The sequence below is a fragment of the Vidua chalybeata genome, chromosome Z (assembly GCF_026979565.1).
Source record: "Vidua chalybeata isolate OUT-0048 chromosome Z, bVidCha1 merged haplotype, whole genome shotgun sequence".
NCBI lineage: Eukaryota > Metazoa > Chordata > Aves > Passeriformes > Viduidae > Vidua > Vidua chalybeata.
In genome coordinates this window covers 73,180,479-73,207,466 of record NC_071570.1, presented here as the reverse complement: position 1 = coordinate 73,207,466, position 26,988 = coordinate 73,180,479, and positions in this window count along the sequence as shown.

Sequence of the window (26,988 nt, the reverse complement as noted above, 5' to 3'; positions counted from 1 at the left end):
CAGGGTTTGCACTTTTGGTTCCTGTGGTAACACATTTATTATTTCCTTAAAACCTAATGAGGTTTCAGTTAAATCTGCAAATTTACTCTTAAGTGGAAGCTCATTAACAAAGGGATGTGCTTCGATACTATCATGTAAGGGTATTTTGAGCATTAAAGATGCAGAAAAGAAGAGTAGACTGGAGTGTGTCACAAGAGATCAATAAACACCCTCTGGCAAACAAAACTGGGTATTTGTTATGGTAATTATTAGATTGTGGTCTGAGATAATGTCAATTTTCGGTAATTTTATTTTAAGAAGAAAAGCCTATCAAGCTGAAATTTGTGATTTTCTGAGCAAGCAGCAAGATTCAGAATCTGTAGAAAGAATCCGTGAGGGTTCTTCTTGAGCATCTCTGGGGAATTACGGTTACCTTTATGGTAAAGTGCTTTCCTCAATCTCATTTACAATGCATAAATTAGTTCCTACATATTCACCACCATGTTTCAGAGAGGTCCAGGGTGACACCAGCTAAAAGAAATAAGTTTTATTGCAAGATTTCCTTCCTGAATCTGAATACTTCTTTCTCCCAGCAAGTTACCATGTTGTTTTGTTTTTTTTTTTTTTTTAGAGGAAGATAGTTTTGGTATTTTAAAACCCACGCCGCAATATCTAGCTTGCTTTAAGTTGACTGTGGAATTTTTAAAATTACACTAAAATCTGCATGTGAATTTATCTGCTTTTCAGGAAAACAAACAAATGTTCTCTAACATAAACACTGCAATGGAGAGGATTCTTTTTGACTCTATAGCTACTTGAAATGATGGGAGAAAAAAAGGAAAGTTAAGCATTCATCTGACAAATCTACTCTGATATAAATCATACAGGAGGCACATATTGCTCAAAAGGTGATGAACTTCACATCAAGATAAATAAAGAATATCTTCAGGCTTTAAATAACATCTTGGTAAACCCATTAAAGTGTTTGAATAGCCACATACAGGTGGCATATCTAATTTTCTAGTACAGGAAATTATAGCTTGGATGTCTTTCAAGTCAGGACTCAGATGCTGTGCTGAAGGTTTAAATTCCTGAGTCGGACATCAAGTGCAAATATGCTGTTTGCACTGGAGGATCACATTCCTTTCTATTTCATTGCTCACAGAGAAATAGTACCACACACAGGAGAAATTTTTAGATTAGGTTTTATTTGGGGATTTTTATTTGGAAGGTTGGGAACTCTTTCTTTCTTTCTTTCTTTCTTTCTTTCTTTCTTTCTTTCTTTCTTCTTTCTTTCTTTCTTTCTTTCTTTCTTTCTTTCTTTCTTTCTTTCTTTCTTTCTTTCTTTCTTTCTTTCTTTCTTTTTTTTTTCTTTTTTCTTTCTTTCTTTCTTTCTTTCTTTTTCTTTCTTTCTTTCTTTCTTTCTTCTTTCTTCCTTTCTTCCTTTCTTCCTTTCTTCCTTCCTTCCTTCCTTCCTTCCTTCCTTCCTTCCTTCCTTCCTTCCTTCCTTCCTTCCTTCCTTCCTTCCTTCCTTCCTTCCTTCCTTCCTTCCTTCCTTCCTTCCTTCCTTCCTTCCTTCCTTCCTTCCTTCCTTCCTTCCTTCCTTCCTTCCTTCCTTCCTTCCTTCCTTCCTTCCTTCCTTCCTTCCTTCCTTCCTTCCTTCCTTCCTTCCTTCCTTCCTTCCTTCCTCTCTCTTTCTCTCTCTTTCTCTCTCTTTCTCTCTCTTTCTCTCTCTTTCTCTCTTTCTTGTTTGTTTGTTGGGGTTTGGGGTTTTTTGGGGGGGTGGTGGGGTTTGTTTGAGCTTTTTGTTTGTTTGGTTGGTTGGTTGGTAGGGTTAGGTTTTTTCGGAGAGTGGGGTGTACACCTTAAGAATTTCAGACCAGGTCATTTTAAAAACCTGCATGGCTACAAGAACCAGAAAATCAAGCCACAATATTCAGGCAGCAATAGATATAATGCCACACCCCATATCTTTACCAAAATGACTGATACCATGTAGAATACTCCCGGGTCATTATTAATCCATGAGCTCTCCTTAGATATTACCCAACAGACCACCAGAGTTTTAATCCTGTGCTGGGAAAAGCTCTGTCTGCTGAATTGTTACTGAAATCTTGGTTTCCTGGGGAAAATCTGGAATGCTATGCCCATGGACATAAATGGACACCAGTCCCTGTAAGTGTGTCAGAAAAAGCTGCAAGAGCCTCAAGAAAGTGACAATTGAATAATGCAGTTTAAAAAAATCTTACAATGTGTGTCCTTCTAGAAACATTCTTCAGGAACTGGTGTTCAGCTCCAAGCTGGAGTTAGAAAGTCTCCTCCTGTAGGTGTTCCCAGCTCAAAATTTAATGTCTCTGAAAGGCTCAGTTTACCCAGATATTCAATTTTCTTCATTCAACTTAAGAGAAGAACAAGAGATGCACAAACATACACAAAAGACAAGAATATATGAGTTAATTATCTCTTCTGGCCCCAGACTTTGAGAATCCATTTAAGATACAACATTACCGAAAGCAGACAAGATATTTTACTCTAAATTTTTTTTTTAAAGCATAACTAATATTCAGTAAAAAGGAAAGGCTGGGTGAATACCTTACAATTTTTTCAACCTATGCACAAACGAACACATTAATTCATGTCAGCTGTTTTCTTACATGTGCTTGCTCATTTCATATGAACATCCTACGAGTGCATTACTTACTCTACAAGAGACAAAACTGGCAAATACTTGCTTTTAAGCAGGTGATACTCATGGGAATGAATTCCAGATTCTGTAAAGATCGCAACCTCAGCAGAAATTTGATCCTAGCAGTAATATTTGCCTAGTGAGCTGATGAAAGCAGATGATCTCTGCTGTGAGAGGGATTCTCCAAAGGGCTGAGTGCTGATCTAACTTTGAAATTTCACACTGAAATTTACTTCAACAGCATGCATGGAATCTAATCAAAAACTGCCAACACAAATTCAGGTTTTATTCAGAACAAGTGCTGACAGCTACTTACAGATATTGAACAGGACAGCAACAGTTTGTAACTATTTTATAGAGTACAGAATCTAAAATGATCAAATGTAAGGAACAGGGGAGCAGAAAAATCTTAGTTTACTCTTTTAAAAATTATCTTCTCAATTTCAGAAACAAGTAAGCAAATAAAGTATGGCTATTCTGATCTTACTCCAACTTGTTAAGAACCAAGGGAAACTAAAAAAATGCAGGGGAAAAAAAAACCTTCACTCTAAATATGTAAATCTCCAATTTGCTAAAATAAGAATAAGCAAAGAAACCTTAATCTCTCTGAATTAAGGGTATATTAGTAATTTTTCAGTCTTTTGGGGATATGATACGATCAATTTTTCTGAGGAAATTACATTAATTTTATATTTATTTATATATGCATGTAAGTATATATATATATCTATGTATATATGTTGCATCCCGGACTTTGGGTTAAGATCAGGGTTCTGATGTGTGTTAGCAGATTCTGTGTACCCCCGTGTATCTCCCGCGTTTTCCCCCGTGTATCCCCCGGGGTTTCCCCCGCTGCGGTAGCCAGTTCCCAGGTTGCCTTACCATGCGGGCCCGGCTCCCATCCCCCCTGTCCCATCCTGTGGGTCCTTTCCTGCCATTACCCCTCCCCCGTGTCCGGGGTTGCCCCGGCCGCGTGCCCAGTGCCCCCTCCCCGGGCCATGTCACACCCCCCGTGGCCGCAGGGCTGCCCCGGGTCCCGGCGTCACCCCTGTCGTGCCCCTTTTGGCTTCCCCAGACCAGGTGACACCCCCGGCTCCACGCCCCGATAAAAGCCCCATGCGGCCGGTGCCGCGCAGCCATATTCCCCAATACAGGAACGGGGAGCACGCCAATAAAATGCTCTCAGCTCCCGCCGCGGGGAATTTGGTCCTTCCTTCACCCCCCTTTATTGAGGTACCTCGTGCGCGGCAGTAGAAACGGCCGACCCACCTTCCCGGAGCGCGCGGCGCTCGGGAACAGCGGCAGGACCGGGATCGGAGGATCCGCGGCGCCCGCCAAGCACGGCGGCCGCTCCGGAGCCAGGAGAAACAGCAGAACGCCGCAAGTGGCGCCCAACATGGGGCCAGGGCAAGCATATAGATATACAGAGAGCCACTATGCAGTCTATAAAGCAAAAAGAGTGCGCATTATTTTTTTTATTAAAAAGCTATAATAATATATTTTACGTAGCCTTTTCATCTTCTTTACAGTTTAGAAGAGTCAAATCACTGAAAGCATTTCATTCAGCGAAATCAAAGCTAAAAGAATTGCGTGATAAATACGAGCCTGAGACTCAGGGTACACCAGATTATTAAGAAACCAATCTGATGTTTTTATTTTTAAGTTGTGAATTTAAAAAGACGCATATTTAATTACACTGTTGGAAAGGTGTGAAAATTAACTTCTAAGGAAAGAGGCAGCTATGTTTTAATTTTCCTTTTGCTTTAATTAAGACTAGCAAGGAAACTATGTTTCTTTTGTTAAGGGAATAAAGGAATTTTGTCTTTACCTGATGCTGTTTCTATGCCTGTGTAAAATATAACCTTAGAAGAATGGAGGTGTGTCTAAGGATACTTTCCAGAAATAAATCTCTCAAAGCACCAAATCCTGTCTAAAATTCAGGATAAAGCTCTAAAAGGAGAAATTTATTCTCTTCTACCTTTAAGCATCTCTAGCCTGTAAAAAGAAAACAATAGAGAGGTAGAGTGAGAAAAGTTATTAATTAACAATTTCCAAAGACTCCATGATTTGCAACACAAACAAATGCTGGTTTAAGTCTAGTACTGAATTACATTACTGAAATGGATCATTCAAATTTGACAGTCCAAATAAATGCATTGAAGTCCATAAGATGACAACATAGTAAGCATTACTTAATGGCATCACCTACCTTCATGATGTTAAAAAAATATAAAATGTCTGAATTCCAGAAATTCCATTGACATCGATAATTAAAATGTCATGTACATGATGTTTGTACACACCCCTTTTCCCTCTCTTCCCCTTTACAGTAACAGGAACAACAAAAAATTCAATTAAACAATACCACAGGAGCTGTTTAGGGCTGAAAACCACAAGAATGTCCCTTTGTGTTTCCAACACATAGGAAATATTACCTGCTTTGGAGACTAAAACAAATTTGCTAGCTATGATGCGAGCAGTTCCACAACTTTCCCCCTTAGAACCAGAATGTTTTCCAAGGTATATTTAATTTCCTTGTACAGACTTGGCATTCCTCATGCCTTTTCCTTCATCTCCCTATGGAAATCTGCGTCACCATCTGTCCTTTCACTGATCAGCTCTTCCCTAATTCTCTCTTGTGTGGGCACACAAGGTATTTACCAGCTTGTCCTAAGTTTCTGCTTACGGAAACTGTTTTTTCTCTGCCCTACCACTCTAATAAGACAGGCAGGAGGCTACTTGTAAGAGGCTTCCTGTTCCAGATGGATGGGACTGGAAATCCCTGGAGAGCTGAGGAAGTTTCTTTAGGAGCTTCCAGGAGTCCAGCCTTCAGTTTCACATCTCAGCTTTGAACCTTTGTTCTGTTGGTGGGCAGATCAGGTGGGTTCACTGTGGTTGTGTGCTTTACAGGGAAATTGTGACAATCAGAACATTAAAGAAATTCCATCAATTTTCCCACTCCAGGCATCCGAACTACATGCCCTTCCTGAAAATAAGCCTTCAAATTATAATCCCTATTGTTCTTAAAACATTACCATAGATCTAGACAACTAAACTTCTTCACATTATATTAAAGCCCATTATGTACTTCAATTATTTTTTTTAAATCCTTAAATATTGAATGACAGTTTTGCACTAAGGTATTCATACATTTTCATTAGCACTAAACAGGATCATGAAATTATAGAAATAATTTCTACAATTTCATATGCTTCATTAACATCTTTATATATGAAACACTGAGAAACATTCTGACCTAGATTTTTTTCTTTTTCTCTAAGCCACAAGTTTGTTTCTCATTTCATGACTGTGGAAAGTGGGAGAAATGAGTGGTCAGTAGTACATTTAATTACTTTGGGACTAGTGTGTTTCAGAGTTAATTAAAAGTTGCTAACATATTTTCATTTCCCCATGGGAGGACACGAGGAAACAAAAGAAATTAAATCAGGAAATAGAAATTTCTTATGTTGCCTCTTTGAAACTGTATTATCTTCTCTTGCCTTTAGAAACTCACTCAGTGTTATATTTAGCAGAATGAAATGTGATACATGAAGGGGAAAAACAAACAGTTACTTCTCTGTGAATTTGAGTACAGATACTAAACACAATTTTTAAATTAATTCCAGACACAAAGTATTAAACTCTTCTCTTTTTTTCCAGAGTAAAGCCCAATGGCCAGCAGTGCATGATCCCAAACCAATATCAAGCCTGACAGGATATAGAGCTGTTCAGCTGCACCAATTCTTTGGGAAATGTTCCTCCTCCCCCTCTGGAGTGATGAAAGAAAAAATATCAATACCACTCTGACAAATCAGCAGTGGAAAATATGATAGGAAATAACCTGTTTCAGACTGTTTCTTGCCATTTTATTAGAGATCAAATCAAACTTGTCTATCCTCAGTGCGTCCTCTTTACCCCAATACAAGAAACATAAAAATCATGTTTGAAAGCAAGGGAGAGTATCCATCTGTTGCATCAATGATTGACAGAAATCCCATTTCTGAAAGCTGAAATGGCAGATGGCCTTTCCTGAACCTCATCAGATGGATTTGTCATAAAAGGAAATGTGTCCTTTCATTTGACATGCTCTTTCCCATTGATTTCCAGATGACAAACAACTAGGAAATGCACTGAGAAATAAACAAATCTCAGACTTTGTTTCATGAGGACTGGGGATTTTCTTGAATTTCAATTTAATTTTCCATTAAATGAAGATATACTGTAATACAGTCAACTTCAGAGCGGGTTTGGAATGAGTCCTTTAATTTCCCCCCAAAAAAATGCCTTTAAAAGCTGAACTTTTGCAGAGTGACAGTGGAGTTTCTGCTGGAGAGTTCAGGCTGAAGTTGTGGGCACATACTGTGGTAAAGATATTTACCTCTTTCAGTCTTTCAGTAGTATTATTTAGAACATGTCTTTAATATTGGTTTCTTTCTGAGTACTTCCATTTCAGAATACAATTATCTATTTTAAATGGTCAGATCTTGGGTTTTACTTATATTTTGGATCAGGGGGAAAGTTTCTGCAGAACACAAGGACACTACAATTTATTAAAGGGTAAAAAAGTGTCGTCCATGAGCATGTTTAATCATTAAAGACAAGTTACAGTCCAATTCTGCTAGATAGAAAAAACAGTTTCCTCTACACCCAGCCTTACCGTTGATTCCAGAAATTTCTACTGATTGGTTAGTACTTCGTAGTCCCTTATAACACAGGTATGTCATGCCCATTAAATTAAATTATTAATACGAGTTTCAGACTAACATTAAAGTTCCATCTTGAACTTTCTTGCTCTTTAAAACCCCTTTATTCCTCATCTCTTCTGCACATGGGTCATAGAGACCCACCAGGTGCATATCATCATCAAAATATAATTTATTTGAGGACTACAAAGCAATTTCGATCTAGGAGTTCATTTTTTGAAAGGTTTTTGAAGTGGATACAAGGAATGTCAAAGCTATTAGGCTGAAAACATTTGATAAAACAATTCATTATTTAATCGAGGACAACATGTTTCCAGGAAAGAGGGAGAATTGCCTCGTAATCCAATCTGTTTCCTTCAACCAGATGAGACCACTAGAGCTTTTCCAATTGAAAAGATACAGGATTTAAGCCGTAATTGTGATTTATTTATATCCAAAATAGCTCTCTGAATTGAATTCAACATTGTAGTTGCAGAAGTGTAGAACTCGAGCATGGAAACTCTTATCAGAGAGTCTGCCATGGCAGATGAGGGAGCTGCAGCTACAATTCTGGGCAAAACCAAAGAGATTCTTCTGCCTGCAGCACTTACAAAAAGTCTTTTTTTATGTTACCAAGAGGAATTTCAATGTGAAAAAAGTTCCAAGATTGAGAGGGGTGCAAAGGTAGGATAAAATCTTCAAGTATTTAAAAAAGCGAAATTAAAAAAGAGAGCAGTTTTTATGCCAGCAAATGGGCTGGAAAATATTGGCCCAATGTTGGAGCACAGAAGTCTCTGAATTGTAATATAAAGAAAAGCACTTTTATAATAAATAAATAAATGGGGACAAAATGCTCCATGACTGGAGACCTCAAGAAGTGGTTTGAAAGATCAGTCACTGAGGACTGATTGACATCAGAGCAGAAGCTGGGCTCTGTTTCCTCAGAGATTTAGGTCCAGCCAAAAGAAAAGCATATCTAAGAAAGTGTGTAAGCATGCTCACATATTTTTGGATTTCTTTAAATCCAAGCAGCTTTGTTGGCAGATATATTTTCTCTCACACTAGAGCCTGGGACAGGCAAAGCAGTAACTTAATGGTGGGACAATCTGGTTCTGGCAATTCTCTGCAAGATTTTGAATGACCTTAATTTAAAAAATCTATTTGAGACAGGACACGGAAGGCTCTGGTCCTGGCATAACCTAACCAGAGTCAACCTCCCATGTCAAAAATTTCCTATTTTTTTCCCCAAATTGAGAGTTTGACATCTTTTCATTTTAGCAATATCTAGGGAACCTCTTTTTTTTTTTTTTTTTTTTTTTTTTTTTTTTTTTTTTTTTTTTTTTTTGTAGGAGTGGTAAAGCAAACCAAATCTCACATCCTGTGAGGAGAGTTGTAGAGAAAATCTCCTGTATTCAAGCTCCCTGAGGAAAAAATTAGGACTGATTTTAGAAATTAGGACTGAATTAGGGAGCAGTGGTAATGCACATAAATAAGATTAAAGCCAAGAAAGAATTGTAAGAATAATTGAAATCTTAAGAGTCTGCTAAATAGTCCATGGCTAAGCATTAAAGGGAAGGAAATAATAATGTATTTTAAATTGCTACATTCTTTGATTTCTCACCTTTTTTTCATGTCATTCTCATGCTTCCACTGCTCCACATGTGAGTTTCTCCACATGTGAGGTCCCCACTGCCAAGCCTCTGCCCCATCCTTTATAACCTAATCCCTGCACTCTTCCTGTGCCTCCACTTCTCCAAATCTGCCCTTTCTCTCAAACTAGGACTGCATTTTTCAATGCTGCATTGCAGTGTTAGATTTTTAAATACCTCTACACAGAAAACCTACTTGCTGCATTTATCTTAATAAAGATAAAGATGTACATAGAGATGTAGATAGATATAGATTATATAGATTATATGGATATTGATATATTATATAGATTATATATATTAGATAGATATAGATATAGATTATATAGATAGATGTTATATAGATATAGATTATATAGATAGATATATAGATAATATAGATATATAGATAGATACAGATATATAGATAGATATAGATTAGGTATAGATATATATAGATTAAAAAATTTCACCATGGAAAAACAACCAAAAAACCAACAACAAAACAAAATAATACTCAAAAAATTTCATCATCACTGTCCCCCTCTACTTCAACAATTACTGAAAGCAAAGTGAAACCGACTGGTTGAACTCTGATTACTTTTCTTTATACATTGCCCCCTCCTTCAGACTCTGGCTATGAAATCCATTATTAATCTTTTCCTCTGTCTTGGGATCTCTCATGAATGACTCTCAATCCATGGGCTATTCATGATTTTTTTTTTTTTTTTTTTTTTTGACAAATAAGTGTGAACATATGGCACTGGAGCAATTCCTTTGAGAGTGCATCAGATTCACTGCTCACACACAAGCTGTCTGCACAGCGTGTCTGACGTGCAGCTGTTTAGGGCTCAGGGATCTTCAGGGGTCTCCATGATCTCCAGAATATCCCTGCTCAGGAATTCAGGATGTGGGTGGTGCCATGAGAGCTGCTGGATTCCTGAAAATCCTATGTTTTATCAAATAAATCTAGGTTTGAGGCAAATGCTGGCATGTCCTGGAGTAAGAAAAGGAGAAGGATGTGGACATGGTATTGCCACCTTGAGTTACGTCTATTTATTTTCATTTTCTACAGGTTTTGTCAGCTCTGCTTCTGCCACAAGGACAACCAGCTGCCAACCTCTGGATCTGCAGCTGGAAATCCTTGTACCCCCCATACACAAGGGCACATCTCAGTTCTCTCCTACTCCCTAAACTCCTCCAGTCTGGCCTTATTTTCTGCTTGACACAAAACCTTCTCCTTCATTCCTTCACTCCACAGTCTTTATGCGAGATCTCCCTCTAATGCTTGCTCCGTTCTTGTGGGGATTCAAGACACAGCAAAGCTGCTGTGTCTGATGTGTAAACAGAAGAAGCAATTCTTGACCCTAAAATCCAGGTGGTTTGTCACCTCCCTGCTGATGTTCCCCTAAACATGTTCTCTGTTTTGTGTGAAATAGGAAGAAAATAAATTAAAAAAAAAAAAAAATTAAAATCATGTTCTCCAGCTCCAGAAATTGTCACTGAAGTTACAAAATTGGTTAGTTTTAAATCCGTTGTGTTTAAAAGAAAAGGAAATTTCATTAAGACAAGGTGGACTCCTCCGCTTCTCCTTTTGACTGCCAATTCTTTGCTTCAAAAGAAAGAGTCCCTTTTTATTATGCTTACAAACAGCAGTGTGTCCCTCTAGGATTTCAAAAATCTATGTTTTAAATAAAGTCAAGTAAGAGACTAAACAGAGGAAAGGAGAGCAAACATGAGAAATTACTGGTTTTGAATTAACAGATTAAAATGTTTATTTGCTTACACAACCAAATGTGAACATGCAAATAGAGTTTAGAGCTTTTATACAGCTTCTTCTGGTTAGAGATCTCCATCCAAAAATGTGTAAAATAATTTCACTCTGTCAATCCATCTGCAATTGTATGTTTGGCTTGGCAGTTCATTAGTCCTTTTGAGTTCAAATGCTACAATTCTGCATATTTACAGGATTTTTTTTTTCTTGTATTATTAACAGCAATGGAGCACCCAGGTACTGAGAAAACAAGGCAACAGCTAAAGCATTAGCTCTGGAATAATATAAATATATAATCATTCACAGAGACATCTCACTGCATAGTTTGCTTTGCAGATTGCTTTATTGCATGTCTTCATTATCTGGTGTCCCCCACCCAATTACTGACAGGAGCCATTAGGCAGGCAGCCAAAAAAAATGTGCCAGCATCCAGGAGGTTTCAGTGTTGGAAGGAGGAAAATGAGATGAAAACCAAAATACCCCTCCTGACTGGGATTTTCAAGTACAGGTATTATGAAACATTAAATTGCAGATGGCAACCTCTGCGGCCTTCCAATAACTAATATCAGATCTTTAACTAGAATTTGGTTCCTCAGACAGTGAAAAGGAGGGTGGCAAACACAGTTTGACAAACATTGAGAAACACAGTGCTGTAAGCTGTAAGTGTGAACATTTCTCCAGCCCTGAGGCTGAGGCCACCAGCTGGCCTTCAATAAAATCCCCTTTTGGCTTGTGCTCTTGTGTGCCAAATAATTGATGGGGGTCTGACAACTGCTCTGCTAAAGGAGGAGGTGATGCCCATGGATTCCACGTTTGTGCAGCATTTATTTAATATATGAAGGGATTCAGTGTGGAAGAGGACTCAAATTACAGACTCTACCTACTGTGAATAAACACTTCTAAGTTACTGGTAAACATAGTGGAATGCCCAAAAGCTGAAATAATTATTAGGAAGATTCATTAGAAGAAAAGCTAGAAAATGCATGGTCCCAAAATATATTTGTTTTTAAAAAGGAAAATCTCTTTCTGTCTATAATATAAAACAATCCTGGAAGATTCCATACTTGCAAAGGTAAAGTTCTTTATGCTTTATAACACTGTAAATGTTACCAGATCTATGAAATGTCATGGGAATGTAATTTTAGGTGGATTTGAAAGGCGCAGTGGCATTTCCAAGAGTCCTAACTGTCTTAGCAATAAATCCATAAATGGACTTCAGGATTAGTTACTGCAGTGTCTATAACTGGTCTGACACTGCCTTAAACTTGAGTTATGCATCCTGATCTCGCCAAAGCACAGACAAAAAGTTAAGGGCTCCACAGGTGCTGTCAGTGAGGTCCTGAGCAATTTGAGGAAATCATGCATTTTGTGCACTCTGTCTCTCCCTAGGCAGGCATCTAGATTTGCTTATATCAAGAGGGTGCAAGAAAATCAACAAAAATTATCAAATGCCCAGGAAGTTTGCATTCAGGACATGAAGATCCCATATATTTAGACCTAGGACATGAGAAATGCTCCCACACCTGACTTCTTACAAAATTTCCAGCCGTGCAGAAGTGCAAATGAACTGCCAAAACAGAAACACAGAGGAGAATTCTAACCCCTAGTCCCAATATTTTAGTCCTTACCTCTTTCCCCTACATTTTCTTCTGCATGCAAATCCCACAACAAAATTAGGATTTCCCAGTTAAGGCAAAAGAGAACTATAAAATGGCAGGAATTGGCAAGGTAGAACATCTGTTTTCAACTCACTGCTTTCACAGAATTAGAAAAAAAAGGATTGCATACTCTTAAATTTGGGAAGTCTCCTAGGAGATTTTCTGGGCGCTGCTCTTCAGTCTGCTCTGCCGAAGTGGCCCTGATTTCATAGTGAGTAGGAAAAGCTTCAGCACGGACCCTGCTGTACACAGGTGGTGCTTAGGGCTAAATCCACACTAAACATGGCTCAAAAAGTCACCATTTTAGAGCTAATGGTTGTTCAGAATGTCAGAGAGCTCTGTCAGAGGCATCAGCTCAGCAGTGAGGTGACCACATTTTGGGCAGCTGCTGCTCATTTCCTGCTGTCACCAGACAGAACCCTACAATGAATGCAGGTTTCCTCACCCCAGATGACAGCCTGGATCCCTGGGCCAGGGGCAGCACAAATCTCTGAACTGAACCTTTCCATTTTCCCTCTCTACAGCCCTGAAAGACCTTCCCAGAAAACTTCACGCAAGGTATTTGCACTTTCAGGAAATGTTTGGCTTCACCACTCACTGTTTCTTGCCAGTAGCACGCGCCTAAAAAAAATTCCTGACAGTGTCTAAATTCTCTACGTAAGCAACACATATTAAAAGCTTGTTTTTCTAACATATGTAGTTCCATTCAGGACATTAACCACACATTCATCAAGACATGATGCACACCACACAGGTATAAGCAAAGAAAGCCAGTTTAGGATGGTTTAAAACCACAGACCCAGCTATTCCAGGGGAAGCCAAGGATCAGGAGTTGTTGGAAAAGGTCCACATTTCTGTTAGCAAGTTGATGTCTTCTTTATTGCTTCAAATAATGAAAGAAATATTCAACACTATTCATAAATGTTGGGATTTTCAGAGGCCCTGTGGAGGTTTCTTCCTAAGCAAACTCCAGCCAAAAATACCAACATTTAAAAGCAGCTGAATGCCAAATATTGTGCACTGGAGTTTTGCCATTTACCTCAGAGGGTCCAGCAGTAGGCACAAAATCCTCAGAAAACTACTACCCCCTGCCAATCACTGCTTTTATAAGGCGTACTTTTGGTATGAAGAACATAAAATACATAACTGTAGTTGTTTTAATACCTCCATTTCAAATATTAAGACAAACAGACCTTTTAAGAATAAGCACAAAGAGGAAAGCAAATATCACCCAGGCAGCCTACTATGAAAAATGTGAGCTGACCTGAAAAGAGAAAATGCACCATGAGCTGGACATCAGTTTAGGCAAAAACCAACACAGTCCTCATTCTGCAGCTCCTTAGTGGTGGTGGCCTTCTTGGCTGACAAGAGATACTGATAATTCCATCATAAATCTTTGTTTTTGATGTTCTGGTTCCCCAAAAAGCTTTGCAGTGTGCCATAAATTGATGGGCACATGTTTTCCTCCAAGTTTCTGCCTGGTTCCCTTGCACCCAGAGCAAGATTGCTTCCATGAAGTGGGGATCTTCCTTAAGACTCAACTTTTATGTGGCATCTCTTTATGTTGCAGGTAATTTATCTCTCAATAGGGTGCAATATATCATAGAAGATGGGATAAACAGAGGTGAAATGAAGATTCTGGCAACTACAGACAGGTCCCACTGAAGCAGCAGCAAAGTTCCCCTACACCGGATCACACCCCTTCAAAAAACACACGCGCCCAAGAAAACCAAGTAAATTTCGTTGTGTGCTTTCTTTCCCCTTTTTCTTTCCCCCTCAGAAGAAAGCAAACACAGATGGAGATAAGGTGGAAACGATGGCACGTCTGCCAGCAAATATCTCGGTGCCAGTCTAGCTAGGAACGACTCTGAGCACACAGGAAAGGAGCAGTTTCCTTAGCAACCAACATCTCTCCAGCCCTGCGCTGCTCTGCCCTTCCCCAGCTCAGCCTGCCACCTGCCACTCACGGGTTTCATTCAGTTTAACATTTTATGAGGTTCAGACAGGATGGTTCCTACCAGTGGAAGAGGCAGTAGAGCTAAAAAGGGTAGGGAGAGGGCTGGGGGATCCATCCTCACAGTGAGGGAGGCACACCCTGGGGAGGAGTTCTCAGGTTTATCAAGGTTGATCCTGTCCTTTTCGAATCCCAGATCCCTCCTCCAGAGAGCCTGGGCTCTGCCTCAGGTTCTGAACCTCCTCTGCTCACCTGCCTTTGCAAAGCAGCTCAGGGGCTCAGCTGCCGATTCCTCCCCTTTTTTACAGCTGCTACCAGAAGGTACAGGATAATACCTACAACTTTTCGTGTTTTCAAAGGCCTAGCCAAATGTTAATCTATGCATGTGATCTTTAGATACCAGCACTGTCCTGTACATTCCAAACTGTCCTGGAAAATGAACTGCCTTGGTTGGAGTTGCAAGGGGATGGAGCGGAGAAAACAGACCAATTTTATCCCCACATTCTTGAACAAAATTAATATTATTTTTCTACTTTATCTCCCCCCCCTTTTTTTTTTTTTTTCCCAAATCCAGGTTTCTTCACTCTTTTTTTACACTTTATCTGTTTTAACTTGAATGCATGAATTCAGATTGCCCCTCACATTTATAAAACCTTCAGCTAGTATATGCAACTATTTCACTTTCTCCACTAAGAAATCTGGTGAAAAGCCTCTGTAGTACAAGTTATTTCTCTTTATCAGATGACATTTTGATGTGGGGCTGTAGAAGAGGCAGCATATAGACCAGTAATAGTGCTAATACATGCTAAACGTGGATTTCCACAGCAGTTTGATCCCTTTTATCAGGGAACATAAAGGGACTGAAATTGGTGGCACACAACCAGCAAGGAATTCCTCTCCTCTTCCTGCTTCTGAGAATATAAAATTGGTTGCATCCTTCCCAAAGAAATCTTACAAGGGAGGCACTCTGTGTAAGGAAGATGTCATTTTAGGGATACAAAGACCTAAAATAAATTAAATTCTCTGCTTTCCAGACCTCTGAGAAATTACCAGACTCTGCTACTAATGCCGGAAATAACCTATGAAAATGAGATGTAACTGACCTTGCATTCAAAGCTGACACGTGAAAGTCTTACACAGAAAAACAATCTCCATTTCAATACCTAAACTGAACTCCCTCCTCGAGTTTTAAAAGTGAAGCATCCCACACAACGTGGTAGCATGCTGCACGTCTATGGAAAGCTTCACTGAATTTCATACATTTTTAAGAAAAAAAGCCACAGAAAACAGTGAAACTTATTGGTTTTAATCACACAGCAGTTTTTGCTAAAATATCCTAATGCTTCTGAGAGATGCCTGAATGAGACATGAATATAAAGAGACAAGATAGCAATCCCTCTTGACTTCAAACCATCTGTGATAGATTTCTGGAAGCTGGTGAGGTGATTATATCCCTGGATGCTTTAATCACAGCGGAATTCTATCACACACATTCCTGAGGCATCCTTTTTGAAAGACTGATCTCATCTGTCCCTAATTGATCAATCTATGCAGCCCCTCAGAAATACTCACACCGTGTCAGCTGGGTTTTCAGGACTTAAATGATTGGAGAGTTTCCAAATCTATGTTGTAAACTGAATTTCCCCATTTGCTGAAGCACTCTGCATCATCACAGTTTTCAGGCTGAGAATGCATCCCTCCACTGCTGCGAGCTAATCAAACATAACATCAGGGCAAGAATTATTTATAAAAGTTCATTTACTATAGAAATTTATCTCGTGCTGGCTTTGATGGATAGCATCAAAATGAATGTTTGCTTCTGAAGGTTCTACCATTTCAAGTGTACTTGTGAGGCTACATATGCTGTTTTCATGAAAAATATCTTTTTTAGGTGATGAGACTCCTCTGATTTTCCAAAGCAGACACAGCCTTATGAGTCAGTTCAAATAGCAGGGAAAGGGAAACAGCCTTTACTGTGCCCTTTCCTCTTCCTTCTCTCAGCCCTTCTTTCATCCCTCCTTCCTCTTTCTCAGACACAGAGCAGTGACAGCACTGAGAAAGTGAAAAGTGTAGATAAGGAGCACAGCTGAGCTCGTGAAGGAAATAAAATTAACATTGATTGAGGTAAATCAATCAATGAAAGGCAGAAAGGAGATGAACTGTCTGCAAGGAAGCGACAGTGGAATGGGAAATGTACTGAAGTAGGGAGGGGAGAGCACAGGAAGAGGGGAGATGAATTTACAGAGCAACAGCTTTCCTGGTCCCACAGTAGTTAATGGGAATTTTCATTTCGAGAGTCGGGATATTACCCATGTCATTTAAATACCAACTGGCAGATGCTTAATCTGCAGATGGGAAGAAAATTAGATGAAAGATGAGAAAATAATGTCCCTGTAGCTGTGTAACAATGCAAAGCTGTTCTTCACTCGTAGGCGTTAGGAAACCAGCACTGCTATTTTGAGTTTTTTGTTTTGGTTGCATTTGGGCTGTTCCAAAGACAGTGACCTGATTATTAACCACACATTTGAACAGGGGGAAGGTGCATTCACTTCAGGTGGTCTACAATTCTCACCCTATTCTAAGAGCTTGAAAATGACGGGAGCCCTTTTTACCCAAAAAGAAAGTTAACTGTAAAAATAAATACATTTCCAGGCCTACAGGTACCACCACAGGTATCAGAAAGCTTAATAAAACATAAATACGTACATGAAAGTGAATGACACTGATAAAAGTTGAAATAAAACCCAGCAAATAGAAATATTTCCATGTCACAGCCTTCTGAAAATCCATGGATTACTTTCCACTAAAGTTTTACCAGTATTGCAATATTTATAAAACTCCTTGAACAGTGTTCCACAAATATTGTGAAAAATTCATGTGTTATTGCCCATCACTAATTCATATCCCCTCCTTCTCTTTCTCATATTGGATGAATTTTTAAGGCTTTTCTTTGAACAAAACAAAACAAATTTTTTTAAAAAGACAACAAAAACTATAAACTTCAGATTGACTAGAGGACCTTATCACAAGATATAATACTGTACTCCAGTTACACACCTGTCATCATTTTATCTCCCTGATTAAGATTCCAGCTCTTCCACAAAGTAAAATTATGAATTGTGAAGTAAAGGTAACATGCTAATAACCCAGAAATCTTCTCACACTCCCATGCCTGGCTTGATCCAAGATCTTATTTCGTTGCTTTACTGAATTGGCAGAAAACCTTCTCAGGCAACCAAAGACAAAAATCTGCGTGGAGCACTCTTACAAAATGTCAACAACCGTCATTGTGTTGGCAAACGCATCCCAGAGGCACAGAGGACCCTAAAAGAGTCATTACAGAGTAAACAAGGTATTAATGAATAATGGAAAGCCTGAACAAAAACAGAGTGTGTGGGTAATTACAGCCCAGATGCGGCACAGGGGAGAACAAACCAAACACTGAACACCGCGAATTTACCACAGCACTTCCCAGCCAAGAGCAATTTCTCCTCTATTGAAAATCAAGGGCCGTCAGCAAGGGGAAAAAAAAAAAATAATAATAATTAAAAAAAAAAAAAAAAACAACCAGAATTGAGGAACTCCATAGCTGAAATTGTCAGCTGAACCCAAATGTTCAGGACAGCTCTGCTTCAGAGCCAAGGCTTTCCAGGCATGATGAACAGTCCTGGAGAAACATCGTCACCTCAGCTGCAGGAGTTGTCCTTAAAATTCTGTTTAGTGAGAGGATTCCTTGGATTAAGCTTTAATGAGTCCTCTAAAAGGCCTGCACTGTTCTTTCCACAGGTACAGCCAAATGCCAAGAGGACCTGGAGAAAAAAAAAAAAAAAAAAACAGATCTCAGAAGTTACAGAGCCTCAATTCAGTTGAGATAAGCAACAACAAAATCTCTTTTTTCCACACCACTTATGCTCAACACTTCCTCAAGAGGTTTCCAGAGCTTCCTGCTCCAAGGCAGAATGCAGCACTACCCAAATAGCCTCCTTTGTATATAATCAATATCACTGCTTTGAGCCTTCGCAAGAACACTAGACTACAGGTTAAAAACTTATTTAAAAAAATATGAGGAAAAATAAATTGAAAGCACAAAGCTTGAAGGATAACACTGGTTTCCGTTTTCTGCATGACTCCATGCATACGTTCTTAAGCAGAGTGCTTGCCAAGTTCAGCAGCAAAATACTGATTAAAGACGTGAAGAAAGTAAAAAATAAAACTACTTGGGAAAAACTGCCCTTTACCCTAAGTCTAACATGTATAGATCAAAAGGGTGTCTGCAAAATTCCATCCCCATCCCCCTTTATAGCACACAGTTACGCTGCGCCCTTTATTTCAGTCAGTTGCCTTGTAATCTGATAGTCTCAAGCCTCACTATTAATTAGCATATGCCATATTTAAGTATTTTAATTAGACTCTTGTAATCATAATAGCCAGTAAAGTACCATTACAAATTGTCCCCTTAAACAGAGTCCTCCACTCCATTTTGCCTCTTTGCACAATAAACTAAGCACTACAGAAATTAAAGGGATTTTTTTCTTGTAAATTCTCTGCACTCTATGATGGGACCACCAACATCCTGCAGTCACCCCACTTCTCCCAGGTTCCCCCAGAACATTCCCCAGTGTTCTGTCAAGATCTCAAGTCGCTTTGACTGGATTCTTCTCACACTTTTAAAACACCCAGTCTAGAGTACAGGTATCCCTTTAATTTCTGAATAACCATTCACAAGAAACAATTAAATATTGTTTATATATATATAAAGGTAAAATGTTTGAATGTTTAAGATGCAATAATTTGTAATTAATTTATCTAGTATTTTTGAGCAATTGTGCCACTGGCTTCTTTCAACTTCATTCAGAATTGGCTATTTTACTTGAAACCAGAGACTTATATCAAGTAACTTGATGTACATAACCAGTAACAGAGGAATTACACAGCCCATGTGAACTTGTTTGGGTTAAGTACCAATAAAAGTGCTTTAGGCAGCAAGGAAACCTTGAAGTTGGAAATTACTGAGTCTGAGATTACTCGTGAGGACACACTGTTAAAGCGAGACCCAAAGGGCAGTTTCTTTGATCAGGTAAAATAGGCAGTGAAGAGAACCCTGGAAAACAACTTGGTTTCCTTTTCAGTGTAGAATGAGGCCCTGATAGCTGCTGACATCAAGCAGATTAGCTCACTCAGTACACAGAGAAAAAAAAATACACTTTTCTTCAGAGTCTGTAGCAGCATAAAGTACATGAAAGATGATAATTATGTATATATTTAGGGTAAGATCACCCTTTTAGAAAAGCAGTAAAGAACTGGATTTCTTGGTAAGACTGCAAGCTGCTTTTTTAATGGTTTAGATTTCTTTGTGCTCTTTTTTCTTTTTTTTTTTTTTTTTTTTTTTTTTGTTTCCCAGTACAAGCTGATTAAATGGAAAATCAAGTATAACCCACCACTGGCTGCTTCTAAATCCCTGTTCAGCTCCCATCAAATGGCAGGGCAAGCTTTGCCTCCTTGAAGATTTTTGAAATGGTATCACTAGTCTTTGATATGCCAATTTTTGTTGAAAAATTATTCCTGTTACCCACAGTCACCACATTAACTTACACCTGACAGGTAGAGGCCACAATTAGTTGTTAGATGAAAAACATGCATTTCGTGGAAAAGTCATTGTGGAGTCTTCTTATTTTATTCACTAACAGAGTTCCAAACAACAAAATATGTCTTAGATTATAAGGATATCAGAAAGACATCAACAAATGTGCTATACTATTCTTAATTTTACGGGCTGTATATATAACTAACTTGACAGAAGAAGCTTGGTCTGATCTGCATGATCAAAAACCCGCTGTTTCACCATTGAAATTTCTGCTGCTGGCTCAGCACATAGAAACATACTTACTTTTACCCCAGAAGCAGTGAATTTCCTGATTTGGTATAGGTAAAACCCTGAAACATCAGTCTGGGTTTCTTCTTGTCATCTCATATTTTATTTTTCTGTAACTTACAGCACCATGAGATGTCAATTGATTTTTTTTTTTTCATCCAGCAGTACTGAAATATTAAAGATAGCCTCTTGGAAACAAAACAAAAGGAAAATTGCACTATTAACATAAATAATGGAAATAAATATTAAGGTACAACTCACCTTTGGGGGAATTCTGCATTAGTTCTGTGCTCCTCATAAGAGCTTTAGGTGTTACAAAGCCAAAATGTGAGGGAAGATTGAAGATACAGCAGAGCATTTTATCTTGGGGGTTCTTTTAACTACTTTGAGTCAGGAATAACTACTAATAGAGAAAATTTTTGTATGGGAGGCGAAGTCACTGCTCCAGCAAAGGAAGCAGTGCAGAAAGCGTGATGCAATTTAAGAAACTAAAAATGTGTTCTCCATTTAAATGGCAACCCCAGACAGGGATCCAATTAATGAACATCAGGAGGCTGCATTTACAGGACAGGGCAGACCGATTCCACTCCTCAGCCTTACACACGAAGATTAGCAACCATCACTTCTTTATTCTTATGCTGCATCCTGAATCCACGTGTTTGCTGTGAAAGCTTCACTGAAAACTCTTGATGCCAGCAGGGCCAGTCAGCAGTGAAAGCCCTCTGGATGGAAAGTGCAGAAATCACTGACCAGGCAGGGACAGATGCACATCTGTGAACTTTGCCAAATTATTCCACAGACAGGGATGGGCTCCAGATTAAGGTTTAAAGAGCCACATTGCAGGTTTGGCACAGGCCCTGCTCAGAGGCACGTGACAATCAGTGCACTCTCAAAGCAGCAGGAGATGGATGGAGGGAGGGATGGATGGATGGATGGATGGATGGATGATGGATGGATGATGGATAGATGATGGATGGATGGATGGATGGATGATGGATGGATGGATGGATGGATGGATGGATGGATGGATGGAGGGATGGATGGATGGATGGATGATGGATGGATGGATGATGGATGGATGATGGATGGATGGATGGATGGATGGATGGATGGATGGATGGATGATGGATGGATGGATGATGGATGGATGATGGATGGATGGATGGATGATGGATGGATAATGGATGGATGATGGATGATGGATGGATGGATGATGGATGGATGATGGATGGATGGATGGATGATGGATGGATAATGGATGATGGATGGATGGATGATGGATGGATGATGGATGGATGATGGATGGATGGATGGATGATGGATGATGGATGGATGATGGATGGATGGATGGTGGATGGATGGATGGATGGATGGATGGATGGATGGATGGATGGATGATGGATGATGGATGGATGATGGATGGATGATGGATGATGGATGGATGGATAATGGATGGATGATGGATGATGGATGGATGATGGATGGATGGATGGATGGATGGATGATGGATGGATGGATGGATGGATGGATGGATGGATGATGGATGGATGGATGGATGGATGGATGGATGGATGGATGATGGATGGATGGATGGATGGATGGATGGATTGCCTTCATGCCTGCATGTGCTGCTTGCTGAATGTACCACCCTGTAAAGATGATTTTTTTTCTTTGATTTTTTAAAATACTTTTCATAGAAGCATAGGATCACAGAATATGATCCTTTCAAGTTGGAAGGGACCCATGAGGATCACTGAGTCCCACTTCTGGCCCTACAAAGGACATCCCAAAAATCCCACCCAGTGCCTGAGAGCACTATTCAGCCACTTCTTCTATTAGGCTTATTTTCTCTTTAGTAAAAAGAAAAAAACATGGGGGGAAAAAATTAGCAGCTCATCAAATTGTCAGTTCTCGATATAACTTCTCACCCTTGGGCTTATAGTCAGGAGGTCAGTGGTGATGACCAACTATCTAATCTCAGAATAGTATTTAGGACACTGTTCAGAAAGTATGCTAATAAGAAGATAAGCAACTTCAATATTGCCAGAAAGGAAAATATAATGACCTAAAAGGTAAATCCATTACTCTCTGTGTGACCATCTTGGAAAATATTTCTTCACCATATAAAAATAAAGAAGATATTTCACATTTTGGCACGATGTAACCTTGATTGCAAGTTGCAAGGACAATCTTTTAATTTCCATGCTGAGATTCCAGCAGATAATACACAAACTCTTTAGTAAAGTTAATATATTAATAAGAAAAATATCTCTCTCATGTATGCTATCTGTGAAAATACTACTTTTGGCCAATGTTCCAGGAAAATTGTTTGTCAAAATAAGTAATTTGTTAACAGCAAAGTAACATGAACCTGGATTCGTGATAGTGCAAATGCTGAGCCTGGAAACAAGAAAAAAAAAAAAAAGTTTTGCCAAGGAAGTTTTTAAATAACAACTTTACCATCTAATACAAAGAATTTTAGTATCTAGAGGGTTTTAATATGAGCTGATTCAGCTGGAAACTTACAGATTTGGAGTCTCTGGCCTTGCAGAATGTTGGAGGTTGATGTCAATGCAAACATCTCAGCTCCCCCATCTCTGGACCATCCAGAGATTTCCTCTTGCAATTCCCATCTGCTGGATTTAATTTGGGACCAAGCACATCAGAGGAGAGGGAGTGGGGGTAGGGCATGCTCAGGTGAAGACCCAAATAGTTTTGGGCACCATCACATTTTCTGACCCAGAAAAAGATGAAGACCATGCACTGCTCATGTCTCTTATTTATATGAGCCTTGCAATGAAATTTTCAAATAAAATTATTTGATTTTTATGCAGTGTAGGGACATTAATGTGAAACACAAGCAAAACATTCACTGTTTTTCAGGTTCAGCTTTTCATGGATAGAAAACAAAACAACGCCATGAAGATGTGAATTGTAAAGGTTCTGTTAGAAAAAATAAATACAACAGGGGGACGGTGCCATTGTTTCCCCACTAGTGTTTCTTGTGCTAGGTTATTTTTATGTACAATCCAAAATTAAAGCATTGATGTTATTCTTTTAATAAATTTCAGACGTGTTGCAGAATAGCTAATTTATAATGTAGATATATAGACACAGACAGAGCAGGAAAGCAAAAGAGCAGGGTTTCCCATTTTCACCTACTGGTTGATACTACACTGTACGAATTCCATGGTCTTTAGCTGATTTTCCCAGGTTTTCATACATAGCAATCCTAGCTCAAAAAATTATTACCCCTGAAGTGAAACTGGGCAACTTTCTGGATATGTTTTTCTTAAACATCAAAGTTTTGCCATTAGATTTTAACAGATAAATCGGTGTTAACAATAGATGGGAATATTTAAAAATAAGTTATAAACTACACTAAGGGAATTTGGTTGAATAAATTGATTGCAGTGGGAAACACTGGTCTAGGGGGAAAAAAATTACAGTCCTATAATTCAACCATAAATGCGTAGAAAGCAGGGGAAAATAGACCTAATGCCATTTTCACATTAGAATTAACATGAAGAAGTGACATGTGCAAAAATTCATACAGAGAATTTTTGTTTCCTTTATTAATTGTTTTTTTTGTTGTTGATTCCAAATACAGTCATAAATATATACCAAGGATAATTAGCAAATCTGGGAAAATAATATAGAGGGCCAAAAACTCATATACCCTCCATATTCCAGAAATTTGACAGAATTGGGCAATACCCATCAGTTAACTTCTTTTCTGCAGCCACTTTTTTTTTTTATTCTACTTATCATCCCACTGCACCAAGAGGAATCAGTAGTACCATCAATTTTGTTCTTTCTTGTCCCTCAAATCTTCATATTCCAGCTTCTTGATTACTTTTTTAAAGTAAGCTTCATATCACCAAAAAAAAAAAAAAAGAATTGTACAAGTGCAAGAAAAAAATGTGCCAGGTTAAAAAAAAAAATTAAAAACCCCTCAAGAGCATATACCCTTAGCATGACACTGCTGTCCTTGCCTGTCAAAGTAGAGCACTGCTTTTGGAGTACACAGTTAATGCAGTGTGGTGGAGAAAGAAATTGCTTGCTGTACAGCTGCTCTTGTTAACATCTAGCTCATCAGCAGGAAATGCCTTGTCCATTAAATACCTCTTTACTCTTTAGCTCTCTTTTGTCCACTTCAGGGAACAGGAGCATCTCTGACAGCCAGGTAATTCTGTTTTAAACAAGTGACATCCCGAGGCAGCCTGGCCCTGCCCAGCTGGTGAAGGAGAGGAGGTTGGGAGTGGAGGATAGACGGCTGGAGAGACAGGGAAAAGGAAGGAAAGCCACAGAGCTGTCACTGATAAACTCTGAGAATGCTGGACATCACACAGAATTATTCATCTAGATAAAAGGGGAATGTATGAATTGGGAAACTCACAACATGGCCTGGAGGTAGCTGTGTGGGAATCTGTAAAAAGCCAGAATCCATAAAACAGGAGGCAGTTGGAGGCATGAAGGAAATGACATTAAGGAAAAAGGAGGGATCCTCCATTTCAAGGGTGCTATTTTTCTCCACTAAAGAAACTCTGGTCAACTAGCCTCTGATGCAGAAATGCAGATAATAAATGTACAGGGGAGCATGACAGATTAATTATCTGTGCAGACACTTTCGCTCTATTTAACAAAGGTGCTCGTGGCACTTTAATCGATGCGCATTTAAAAAGACAAGACATCATCTGGAGACTTTTCTTACCCACTAAGGCACAAATGATAGGATTTACTCCTGTGATTAGTAAGAGCATCAAGTGTATTTAGTTCTTAAGTCACACTCACAAATAGGCCAGGGCAGGAAGCAAACCCTCTAACTAATAGCTTAAAAGTCTTTGTGGACTCTCCTGTCTCTGTGACTTATTCTGAAGAGGAAGTCTTGCAGATTATTCAACAGCCCTTGGCCTTGCACAGTGCACAGTTACAAAACAACAAAGCACCTGTGGATTTTATCACTGTAGGGGAGTGGGGGTGTGGACCTGTTTCCCATTGCCATCACACATGCCTTCGTTGGTGGACATTTGCAAAACAAGCACATAAAAGATGCCCCTTGACTTTTCTAAACACATGAGCTCTAAGAGTGTTCAAATCCAATTTGTGATTATTCTAGTCTCAGGGAACCCAATGTGAACAACTCAAATAGCGAGAAAGATTTCTTGAGAACAATTCCAAGCACAATACATAAATCCCCATTTACACTAAGTACTTACTATGCACTTTGGAATTTTTCCAAAGCTAGTTAAATACCTTAATTGTTCACTAATTACTTGCAAGAAGAAAAGCAAAATGCCTGAGAGAAATTATTCATAATAAACAGCCCAGTCTGAGGTTTTAAAGTGCTGCAGTGCAAGTTCCTTGTACAACACCTGAAGTGTTACAGTAATAAGTAATATGTTGGTACTTGCATCCAAACTAATTACCCTGCTCTCCTCCATTCAAAAGGACAGCATTTCTAGGGTGTGATGTATTTCAATTTAAGCAGACAATTTGGGAATAGGTCAGGTGCCTTTTTCAGAGACATCCTCTGGTGTCTAACCTGACACAGATATTCACTGCAGCTTCCTAATGCCCAAGGAGGTGCACAGCCCATTAAGGTTTTCTTGGTTGATTGGTTTGGTTTTGGTTTTGATAGGGATTTTTTGTTGGCTTGTTTTCTGTTTTTTTTTGTTTGTTTGTTCGTTTTGTTTTTGGGGTTTTGTTTTGTTTTGTTTGTTTGTTTGTTGTTTTGTTTGTTGGTTTTTTGTTGTTCTTTTTGTTTGTTTGATTTGTTTTGTTTCCTTTTTTTGTGGTTTGTTTTCTTTTTCTCATTTTTCCTGGACATTCTGTACTAGTCCATTAGAAAAAAATCTAACTGCAAGCCAGATATGTGTATTTATATCAGCCATAGCCTGTGAGTTTGCGGGCCCCAAGTTGGGCAACTCCCTGGGGGCTCCCCTGGCAGGGGAGACCCTCCTGGAGCAGGAACGAGAGAAGCATTGGACTTTTTCGGTCTTCAGCTTCTGTTTATTGTTATCTTATCAAAACTTCAGCACACTGCCTGCACCAGACTCTGCGTGCAGGAAAATCAGCACAAAAATGGCCAACAAGGACTTTTAAGTCTCATCAAAAACTAAGCTACTCAATTAAGAAGTGGCACCTAGATTATTTTCCTTTCTAACCCAATAACTGACCCCTAAAGACCCGCAATGTGGATTTTTCTGCCCAATTACAAGATACCACCTAAACCCAAGAAGAAAGAGGAAGAAGAAAGAAGAAAGGAACTCGAGACAATACCCTATATTCTCCATCTTGAACCCATCTATAACATACTAAAAATCTTAAAACCTAAATTTCTCACCCATGTGACACACTACACTACTCTCTCTACAGTCTCTACAATCTATTTCACACTTTTGTGGTTTCTGGTTTACCTTGAGGCTTTGGAAGTTTTCTTCATGAATGAGGGTCAAAGTCAGTGCTTCCCTGGGGGTCAGGACACCCCAGAGCAGACAGAGAAATATTCCCGGTCCCCTGGGTTTCCACAATAGCCAAATGCCATCCATCCAAATAATTTTCATGGAAAAATCCTGTGCATCCTTCTCTAAACTCCCTAGAAAGACCATGGTTTTTGGAATATTTTTTTTTTTGGTAGTTAAAGCTGCAATATCTAGTGAACTGTCTTCCCATAGGCCAGAACAGAAGGTAATATAATTGGTGGATAGGAAAAAAAAATGGCAAAACAAAGAATTAATTTGGAACAGTCCACC